General features: G+C 42.4%; 1 pseudogene; it reads right to left on the reverse strand.

Moving 5' to 3' along the window:
• Window positions 1-3,452: 3,452 nt before the first annotated feature.
• On the reverse strand, window positions 3,453-8,138 carry LOC109491647 (annotated as a pseudogene).
• Window positions 8,139-10,515: the final 2,377 nt, after the last annotated feature.

Consider the following 10,515-nt stretch of genomic DNA (forward strand, 5'->3'; position numbering starts at 1 on the left):
CAGAATCTCTTTTAAAAAAATAAATAAATAAAGGTTAGATTCTGGTTTAGATCACAAGTGCTAAAGAGGTTTCAAGGTAAAAAAAAAAAGGGGGGGGGGGGTGGGGAAAGCATCCCAATCAAAAATCCAGTAAAAATCCACAGTCAAAAGCCAAAGCCACAGTGCCTGCAGCGTTACAATGTATTTCTAATAAATGCTGTGCTTACGGAACATTTGCATGTGGTTACCAAATTACCACTAAGTAATAAGTGAGTTAAAGATCCAAAATATACATATTAACAAAGTTTGTATACCAACAGAGAGCATATTCTTTTTTTTTTTTTTTCAACATTTATTTATTTTTGGGACAGAGAGAGACAGAGCATGAACGGGGGAGGGGCAGAGAGAGAGGGAGACACAGAATCGGAAACAGGCTCCAGGCTCTGAGCCATCAGCCCAGATCCCGACGCGGGGCTCGAACTCACGGACTGCGAGATCGCGACCTGGCTGAAGTCGGACGCTTAACCGACTGCGCCACCCAGGCGCCCCAAACAGCATATTCTTTTATGGTTATGATAAACTTTCTACTTACCTGAGATCTAAAATTAGATAGCCTTCTCAAAGTCAACTGCATCTGCTTCTTTGCTACCCCGGATCATGTGAGGCCATGTATACTCTTCAGTAGCCTCAACTGACCATTCTAAATCCAGCTAGCAATTGTAAGCCACTGTTCACCAGAGGAAATCCAGGAATTAGTACGAATTTGTCAGTACAACAGAACCTTCGAAACAGTAGGCTTTATGTTGATGGTGATGGCTCCTTACAGAAAGTACCAGGTATTCTTTTGAGGTTCCCACATTATTTCAAGTCCATCTGTTGATCTTAGGTGATAGTTACGCATTTAAAGCAGTGTCCTGACAAGCTATTGATATGCGTAAGTTTGTTAAGGCACGTGCTTTGGATCTTTCACCAGTTTATTACTTGTGAATGTCATTTATTATTTGGTAAACACACCACATAATACGTGCTGTCCCTACATCGGTCATTTAAGTGTTGAAGAAGAATTGCCTTGAGCTGGATAGGGACAGTGGTGCTACTTACCTCTTTATTATTCAGTTGCTGGAGGAAATAAGAGGCTAGATTCACCTGAATATAGGCGGTGTCCACTGCAGCAATTTAGAGGGCAGCACTCACTGACACAATCTTCACAGTAACTTTGAAAACACTGTGCATAAAGATAAGTAAAGATTAAGAGAGTTGAAGGAGATGGGGAAAATTAAGAGGACCACAGAAGGGAATGTGGAAGAAGACTGGGTTTAAATCTGTTAACCCAACATCCTTAAATTCTATTGTGTAACCAAGATATGGAGGGTTGGGTTTTTTTGTTTGTTGTTTTTTTTTTTTTTTTAGCTCTACCTTCATAAAGACTAAAATAAAAACACATTATTGTACTTCAAATCAGTACCTCTAAAACTGCAGTATACATAAAAATCAATGGGAAGACCTGCTTGAAATGCAGATACAAATGGGTGCTGCCCTCCCACCAAGATTCAGATCTGATCTGAGGTAGGGCCAGCTTCTTATTTTGAAACTCTTGAAAACTAAAGAAGAGTTGCAAGATTACAGTAATGAACACCAAATGTTTCTCGCACTTACCAACTGTTAACCGTTTACTATATTTGTTGTCTTGTGAGTTTTTTCTGAACTTTCTGAAGTTTTAGGCATAGTAGTGACACTTGACTCCTAATACTTCAGCACTACATCCTAAAAATATATTCTTCTTCTATAAAACTACAGAAATATTATATCCCCCAAGTTTGCTATTACAATAACACCTACAAAGCTATCAATATTCATCATTTCTCAAATGTCCCCATAATGTACTTTATAGCCTTAAAAATAAAATCTAGGACTCGATCAAGGGTTAACCATTATATTTAGTGACCCAGTCTCTTTAGTCTGTTTTCATCTAGAACAGTACCCCCCTTTGGAGAAGGGATTTTCTCGTCAGAAATTCTACCACAGGGGTGCCTGGGTGACTCAGTCGGTTAAGCATCTGACGCTTAATTTCAGCTCAGGTTATGATCTCGTGGTTCGTGCGTTCGAGCCCCAAGTCAGGCTCTGTGCTGACAGCATGGAGCCTGGATATTCTCTTTCTCTCTCTCTCTCTCTGCCCCTCCCCTGCTCTTGCATGCCTGCACATGCACACACGTGAATACGTGCTGCCTCCCTTTCAAAATAAACCTAAAAAAAGAAATTCTAATATATATTATATTATTATACTATATATTACTATTATATATATTATTATATATTATATATTATATAATATATATTATATATTATTATTATATATTATTATCATATATATATACCATATATATATATGGTATATGTGTATGTGGATTGGCTTGCATTTCTTGTGACCTCATTAATCTAGTGTGGCTGTGTTTCCTGTCTTCTAGCACATTCAGTTTTGGAAGATTCCAGACCTGTTTGGTTTTGTTTCTTTGTTTCAGAATGTCTCACACTTTGAATGTGTCTGATTGTTCCCTCCTTACTAGATTCAGTGTCACCATTTTTTGGCAAGAATATTACATCTAGGTGGCAAAGCATCCTCTTGAGTCCATCACAACAGGAGATGTGCGGTGTTAGGGTTCCCGTTACCCCCAAGTGATTCTGATTCAGGTTCATCTACAGACACTTTGAAAAACACCTGCTTGTAAAACCTGTTAAAATTTTGTGTGTTATTTGAAGTCATGAGACTTGGCCAGAATTCTGTATGACCAGCTCTAATCCTTTATTGGAAGTGCTATAACTATTAACAGATAACTATTATGGTATGTAGCCTGGGGCCAGGTCCTTGCAGACAACAAGAAAATGAAAAAGGCACCCTTCTCACTTTGAGTCCTACCGAGAAAGGAAAATAAGCACACAAAAACAGCCTAAGAGACCATTTCTCAATCAGGTGATCAAAGATTAGAAAATTTGACAATACTCAATAGAAAAACACATACTCTTCTGTTGGTGGGAGTTTAGTGAAACATTTTTTGAGGATATTTTGACAATATGGTGAATTAAAATGCACGTGTCCCTTGACCCAACAATTCCCGTTGGGGAATTTTAGCCTCTGCGTATAACAGCACAAGAACCCAGAATCTGCCCTGCCTTCTCCCCATTTCCCGCTCCCCCCGCCCCTGCTGCAAAGAAGAACATCTATTCCTTTTCGTCATTATTTTGATAGCAAAAAACCTGGGAACGGTCTAAATGTCTATCAAAAGGAAACTGGTTAATGAGTTGCAGGCCATGCACATTACTTAGCCATTGAAAACCAATGAGGTCCACTTTTCTCTTCTAAGAAGATGCAGTGGACACACTTTTCCCTATTTCTCCCACAAAGCACAACTAAAACCCCCGGACGTTGTGGATAGAGCAGACACAAGAAGGCTGAGAGGTGGACAAGAGGGCAGGCTGGCTGGAAACCTTGAGACGGACATGTGAGTTCCCTGGGTTTTCGCTCTTGCCTCCCATGTCTGGGTGGTCTGAAAGCGGCCGTGCCTGGCGTCAGGCGGTGGCCGGATCGAGACCGGTCTCGCCCTGCGGGACGTGCTGCTCACGTGCTCTGAGCTGCTCGCCAGCACTGTGGGTGGGCTGCGTGGGCCTTGAGTCGCGTGCGGGACGAGCACTGCCATAGGCACTGCCCGGGCTGCGGAATTGCCCGTGGCTCTGGGGTCCCTACAAAAGCAGCCGCTGAGCCCACGCGGCTCTGGGTGGTAAGTACTTGGGGTCCCAACACCTGTTTGGCGGTCGTCTGCCCTGAGGGCGCCTGGCTGGCTGCGTCTTCCCAGGCTGAGGAGGTGAGCTCTGGCCTGACCGTCCGGCTCTGCTCGTACACAGCTGATGTAGTGGTCAGGGTGCTCTGCTCCCCGGGCCTCCCTGTTTCTCCCTCGTGGGAAAATTCCTTTTTCTTGAGCTGCAGAAAAAGCTGGTGCTTCTCTTCCTGGGGTGGGGGGTGGGGCGGGGGGGGGGCAAAGCTTCTCTGGCAACTTCAGAATCTGTTCCTGGGTCTCCTCGGGTGACATTCTCCCCTCCACCTCCTTTTTTTCTTCCTTTTCTCCTTTTCTTCCTTCGTCTTCTGCCCCATCATCCTGCCCACCTCTTCCACTTCATGATCCGTGTGCTCTCACTGAAAGCCAGACCTGGGATGGGGCTGCAGGGAGGCAGGTGTTCAGGAAGGACCTCCCTGGCCCAGGTGGAAGCCCAACCCCCCAGCTACTGGTCCCCGGTGCCCGGTAGACGGGCAGCCCAGTCTCGACCTTGTGCAAGGAAAAAAAACCTTTGCTCCCTGAAATACTCTGTTAAAGGGATGAAAAGACAAGCTACAGCATGGGAGAAAATATTTGGAAACCACATATCTGACAAAGTACGGTTGGCCCTTGAGCAACACGTGTTTGAACTGTCTGGATCCACTTACACACAGATATTTTTCAATAAATGCAGTACCATTCTGTACAATGTATTTTGACTTTTTTTTTTTAATTTTATTTTTTAGGTTTTAAAATGTACATCCAAATTAGTTGGCATATAGTGCAACAATACGTTCAGGAGTAGATTCCTTAGTGCCCCTTCCCCATTTAGCCCCTTCCCCTCCCCCAGCCCCGCCAGTAACCCTCAGTTTGTTCTCCATATTTATGAGTCTCTTCCGTTTTGTCCACCTCCCTGTTTTTATATTATTTTTGTTTCCCTTCCCTTAGGCTCATCTGTTTCATCTCTTAAAGTCTTCACATGAGTGAAGTCATATGATTTTTGTCTTTCCCTGATTAATTTCACTTAGCATAATACTCTCCAGTTCCATCCACGTAGTTGCAAATGGTAAGATTTCATTCATTTTGATTGCCGAGTAATACTCCATTGTATATATATATTCCACATCTTCTTTATCCATTCATCCATCGATGGACATTTGGGCTCTTTCCATACTTTGGCTGCTGTTGGGAGTGCTGCTATAAACACGGGGGTGCATGTGTCCCTTCGAAACAGCACAGCTGTATCCTGTGGATAAATGCCTAGTAGTGCAATTGCTGGGTCGTAGGGTAGTTCTATTTTTAGTTTTTTGAGGAACCTCCATACTGTTTTCCAGAGTGGCTGTACCAGCTTGCATTCCCACCAGCAGTGCAAAAGAGATCCTCTTTCTCCACATCCTCGCCAACATCTGTTGTTGCCTGAGTTGTTAATGTGACCCATTCTGACAGGTGTGAGGTGGTATCTCATTGTGGTTTTGATTTGTATCTCCCTGATGATGAGTGATGTTGAGCATTTTTTCATGTGTCGGTTGGCCATCTGGATGTCTTCTTTGGAGGAGAAGTGTCTATTCTTGTCTTTTGCCCATTTCTTCACTGGATTATTTGTTTTTCAGGTGTGGTGTTTGATGAGTTCTTTGTAGATTTTGGATACTAACCCTTTACCTGATATGTCATTTGCAAATATCTTCTCCCATTCTGTCGGTTGCCTTTTAGTTTTGCTGATTGTTTCCTTCGCTGCGCAGAAGCTTTTTATTTTGATGAGGTCCCAGTAGTTCATTTTTGCTACCATTTGACTTTCTTAATAACATTTTTTCTAGCCTACTTTATAAGAGCACAGTATATTATATATATAACATACAAAATATGTGTTAATTGACTATTTTTAAAAATTTATTTCTTTTTTAGTGAACTCTACACCTAATGTGGGGGTCAAACTCATGACCCTGAGATCAGAAGTCACATGCTCTTCCCACTGAGCCACCCAGTTAACTGACTATGTCCATATTGGTAAGGCTTCTGGTCAACACTAGTAATTAAGTTTTCGGGGGGGGAGTCAAAAATTACGTATGGATTTTTGACTGCATGGGGGATCAGTGTCCCTAACTCCTGCATTGTTCAAGGGCCTACTGTACTAGTGTCTAGATATAGTAAAACTCAAAAACTCAGGGCGCCTGGGTGACTCAGTCAGTTAAGTGTCTGACTTCCATTCAGGTCATGATCTTGTGGTTCATGAGTTTGAGCCCCGCATTGGGCTCTGTGCTGACAGCTCAGAGCCTGGAGCCTGCTTCGGATTCTGTGTCTCCCTCTCTCTCTCTATGTTCCTCCCTACCCCCCCCCCCAAATAAATAAACATTTTAAAAAACCTCAAAAACTCAATAGCAAAAAAATCAAACAATCCTATTGAAACATGAGAAATAGACATGAAAAGCCATTACACGGAAGGGGATGTATAGATGGCAAATAAGCACGTGCAAAGATGTTAAACATGATTAGCAATTTCAAAAATGCGAATAGAAACCACAATGACTTATCGCTATACATCTAATAGAATTGGCTAAAATAAAAACAGTGACAACACCAAATTCTGACAAGGATGCAGAGAAACCGCGTCTCTCGTACATTGCTGGTGGGAACGTAAAATGGTACAGCTACTCTGGAAAACAATTTGGCAGTTTCCTACAAAACTAAAAGAGCATCTATCATATGACACAGCAAATGTTACTCCTAGACATTTACCAGAGAGAAATGAAGACTTATGTTCACACAAAGACTCGTACATGAATGATCGTAGCAACTTTATTTACAATAGTCAAAAGCTGGAAACAATTCAGGTATCTTTCAGCTGGTGAACAGTTAAGCTATACTACATCTAGCCATGGAACACTACTTAGTAGTAGAAAGGAAGAACTATTCATTGATACACACACAACCTGGATGAATCTCTAGACTATTAGACGGAGTAAAAAAAACCCAACGTAAAAGGTTACCTACTGTATGATTCCATGTATATTACTGTATGATTCCATGTATATCACATTCTCGAAAAGACAAAATTATAGAAAGGGAGAGCAAGTTAGTAGTTGCCAGGGTTAAGGAAGGGGCAGGAGAGAAGTGGGTGTGGCGATGAGAAAGCCACAAGAGAGATCCTTGTGGTGACAGAAGTGTTCATGTCTTGTCTGTATCACTGTCAACATCCTGGTTGTAATAATGTTGTGTAGTTTTCCAAGATGTTACTTAGCATCGGAGGAAACTGAGGAAAGAGTACATGTGTTATTTCTTGCAACTACATGTGAATCTACCATTACCTCAAAACAAAATTAAAACTAAAAAATAAAGAGAATAATCACTAAAGGTATCATGGTATTCCAGGTTGGATACTGGAATAATAAAGCGACAGTGGAAAATAACAACAATGAGGTCACTAGATCTGTACCAGTATGGAAAGATTGTCAATATATGTTGTAAACGGAAAAAGTTTGTTGAAGAACATTACGTTTAGCAAGATCCCATTTGTGTTAAAAAATGGATAGATATACGCATAGTTTTATGCAGAGAATCATGCTATCTTAGTCTGTTTGGGCTGTCATAACCAAGCACCATAGCCTGGTGGCTTAGACAACAAATTTATTTCTCACCGTTCTAGAGTCTAGAAGCCAAGATCAAGGTGCCAGCAAGGTCTGTGTCTAGTGAGAGTTCTCTCCTTGGGTGGCATAGGGCAGCCTCCTCACTGTGTCTTCACATGGCCTTTCTTAAGTACAATTTGGGCAGAGAAAGAGAGAGGAGGCAAGTTCTCCGGTGTCTTAGCTATAATTATTTCAATCAGACTTTTCCAGAAGGAAACTGATTTCCTCTAGCGGCAATGAGAGAGAAGAAAATTTTTTTATTTTCTACTTGACATACTGTTGTTTGGTTTATATTTTTTGTACCATTGGTGTATCTCACATCTATAATTTTTAAAACAATAATTCTGTATGATACAGACTGAACTGTGTTCCCCTAAGTTCATAGAAAGGAGCCCAAACCCCTGGTGTGACTAGATTAGGAGATAGGGCCTTTCAAGGGTGATCAAGTTTAAGTGAGGTCATAAAGGTGGCGGTTCTAATCCAAAAGAACTGGTAAAGAACGGGTGGCTTTGTAGGTGGCTTTTTAAGAAGAGGAAGACACCAAGGGTGTGCATGAGCACAGGAAAGGCCACGTGCACACACAGTGAGAGGGTATCTGTCTGCAAGGCCAGGCGAGAGGTATCAGGAGAAAAACCGAACCTGGGGACACCTTGATCTTGTACGTCCAGCCTCCTGAACCGTGAGAAAATAAATTTCTGTTGTTGAAGCCATTCCGTCTGCGGTATCCTGTCATGGCAGCCCTAGAAGACTGATGGAAGTCATTCTTCAGGTTCAAAGGTCCGACCACATCTGGTGTAACCTATGGGGCGCCTGGGTGGTTCAGTCGGTTAAGCGTCCGACTTCATTCCAGCTCATGATCGTGCAGTTCGTGGGTCTGAGCCTCACGTCAGGCTGTCTGCCGTCAGCACAGAGGCCACAACCTGTTTCAGACCCTCTGTCCCTCCCCTCTCACACATGCTCACTGTCAAGAATCAATAAACAGCTTTTTTAAAAAAAGATGAGTTAGGGCATGATTTTGTTTTTTAACACAGCAGTGTTTCCTTTATCAAAAGACTAACAATAGATTTAAAAAATAATTTATTATGTGATTTAATTTGTAAGAGTTATGCCACTTTCTCCATCCTTTTTATCTCTCTCTCTTTTTTTAATGTTTCTTTATTTTTAAGAGAAAGAGAGACAGAGCATGAGTGGGGGAGGGACAGGGAGAGAGGGAGATGCAGAATCTGAAACAGGATCCAGGCTCCGAGCTGTCAGCACGGAGCCCGACACGGGGCTCAAACCCACAAACCATGAGATCCTGACCTGCGCCAAGGTCGGATGCTTAACTGACTGAGCCACCCAGGTGCTCCCTTTCCTTTCATCCTCTTAGGGTCAGCCCAAAAGCCTTTTCTTCCACCACGCCCTTCCAAAATACCCTAAAAAAGAAGCGATTTCCTTCCTTGGACTCCCATAGTCGTTCTGTGGTACGTCTTTTACGATAGTCATCATGTTCTAGCTTAATAGTTTAGCTTAGGCATCTCATCTGTTCTAAACTATAAATAAGCATCTTGAGAGGAGGGTTTCATCTTTGCATCTCCCACAACATGAGGCCCAATGCTTTGATGCTTACATTAGTTTCTATTGCGGTTGTCACTCATTACACAAACTTAATGGCTTAAAACAAAACAAAACAAAACAAAAAGCATCAGCTTTTCATTCTAGAGCTCAGAAAACTGCAATGTATCTTACGAGGTTAAAATCAAGAGGTCAGCAGAGCTGTGCTCCTCCTTGACACTCTAGGGAAGAATCTGTTTGTCTTTTCCAGCCTCTAGAGGCTGCCCACATTCCTTGGCTTCTGGGCACATCACTCTGGTTTGGGGGATTAGGATGTGGACATCTTTGCAGGGCAGGGGGGGGGCATTATTTTGCCTATAACAACGACCAATCAACATGTTGAATAGTGTTTGCAATAAATATTGAGGGGAGACAGTAAACAAATCTTTCGAATAGAATAGAGGTGATCCAGAAGAGCTTCTAAGAAGTTGTGAATTTTGGTTCAAAAATGGCAAAGTGATTTTTTTGCGTCTTTGATTTGTAGGTCAAAGGAACTGATTAGGAGAAGAATTTTTCATTGTGTAAGGCAGTAATTCCTTACACATATAGTAAGCACTCAACTATTTTTTCAATGAATGAGTGAATAACTAGAAGAATGAATAGTAGGACTCACAGATGGAGGAACAGTATCTATTCTACACTATCTATCTACAGTGATTTGCAATGTTGATATTCTGTTTAATTTCTTTTAGAGAGTCTATTACTCCTTGTATGGAGAACTATCCACATTCAAAAAGGACACATCCTCATGTTCCCTCCAGCTTCTATGCCAATTTCTATCCCCTGGAGTGGTGATAATTTACATAAACTTTTTTTTTAATGTTTGTTTATTTTTGAGAGACAGAGAGAGAGAGAGAGAGCAGGGAAGGGCAGAGAGAGAGGGAGACACAGAATCCAAAGCAGTCTCCAGAGCCCCAAGCGGAGCTCAAACTCATGAACCAGGAGATCATGACTTGAGCCAAAGTCAGACGCTTAACCAGCGGAGTACCCAGGGGCCCCAACAAGGAGCTATTTAAAACTGTCTGGACTGGGGGCGCCTGGGTGGCGCAGTCAGTTAAGCGTCCGACTTCAGCCAGGTCACGATCTCGCGGTCCGTGAGTTCGAGCCCCGCGTCGGGCTCTGGGCTGATGGCTCGGAGCCTGGAGCCTGTTTCCGATTCTGTGTCTCCTTCTCTCTCTGCCCCTCCCCCGTTCATGCTCTGTCTCTCTCTGTCCCAAAAATAAATAAATGTTGAAAAAAAAATTAAAAAAAAAACCAAAACTGTCTGGACTGTGAAACAAATTGCAATTCTACTTGCAATTTCTTAATCTTACTTTTTTAATGGTACAGATAATACTTTTTTTTTTTAAGTTTATTTATTTGTTTGGGGGGGTGTTGCAGAGAGAGAGGGAGAGAGTGATAATCCCAAGGAGGCTCTGTGCTGTCAGTGCAGAGACCGACCCGGGCTTGAACTCACCAACCGTGAGACCACGACCTGAGCTGAAATCGAGTCGGCTGCTTAACCGACTGAGCCACCC

This window comes from Felis catus, chromosome C2 (assembly GCF_018350175.1).
Source record: "Felis catus isolate Fca126 chromosome C2, F.catus_Fca126_mat1.0, whole genome shotgun sequence".
In the NCBI taxonomy this organism is placed as follows: Eukaryota; Metazoa; Chordata; class Mammalia; order Carnivora; family Felidae; genus Felis; species Felis catus.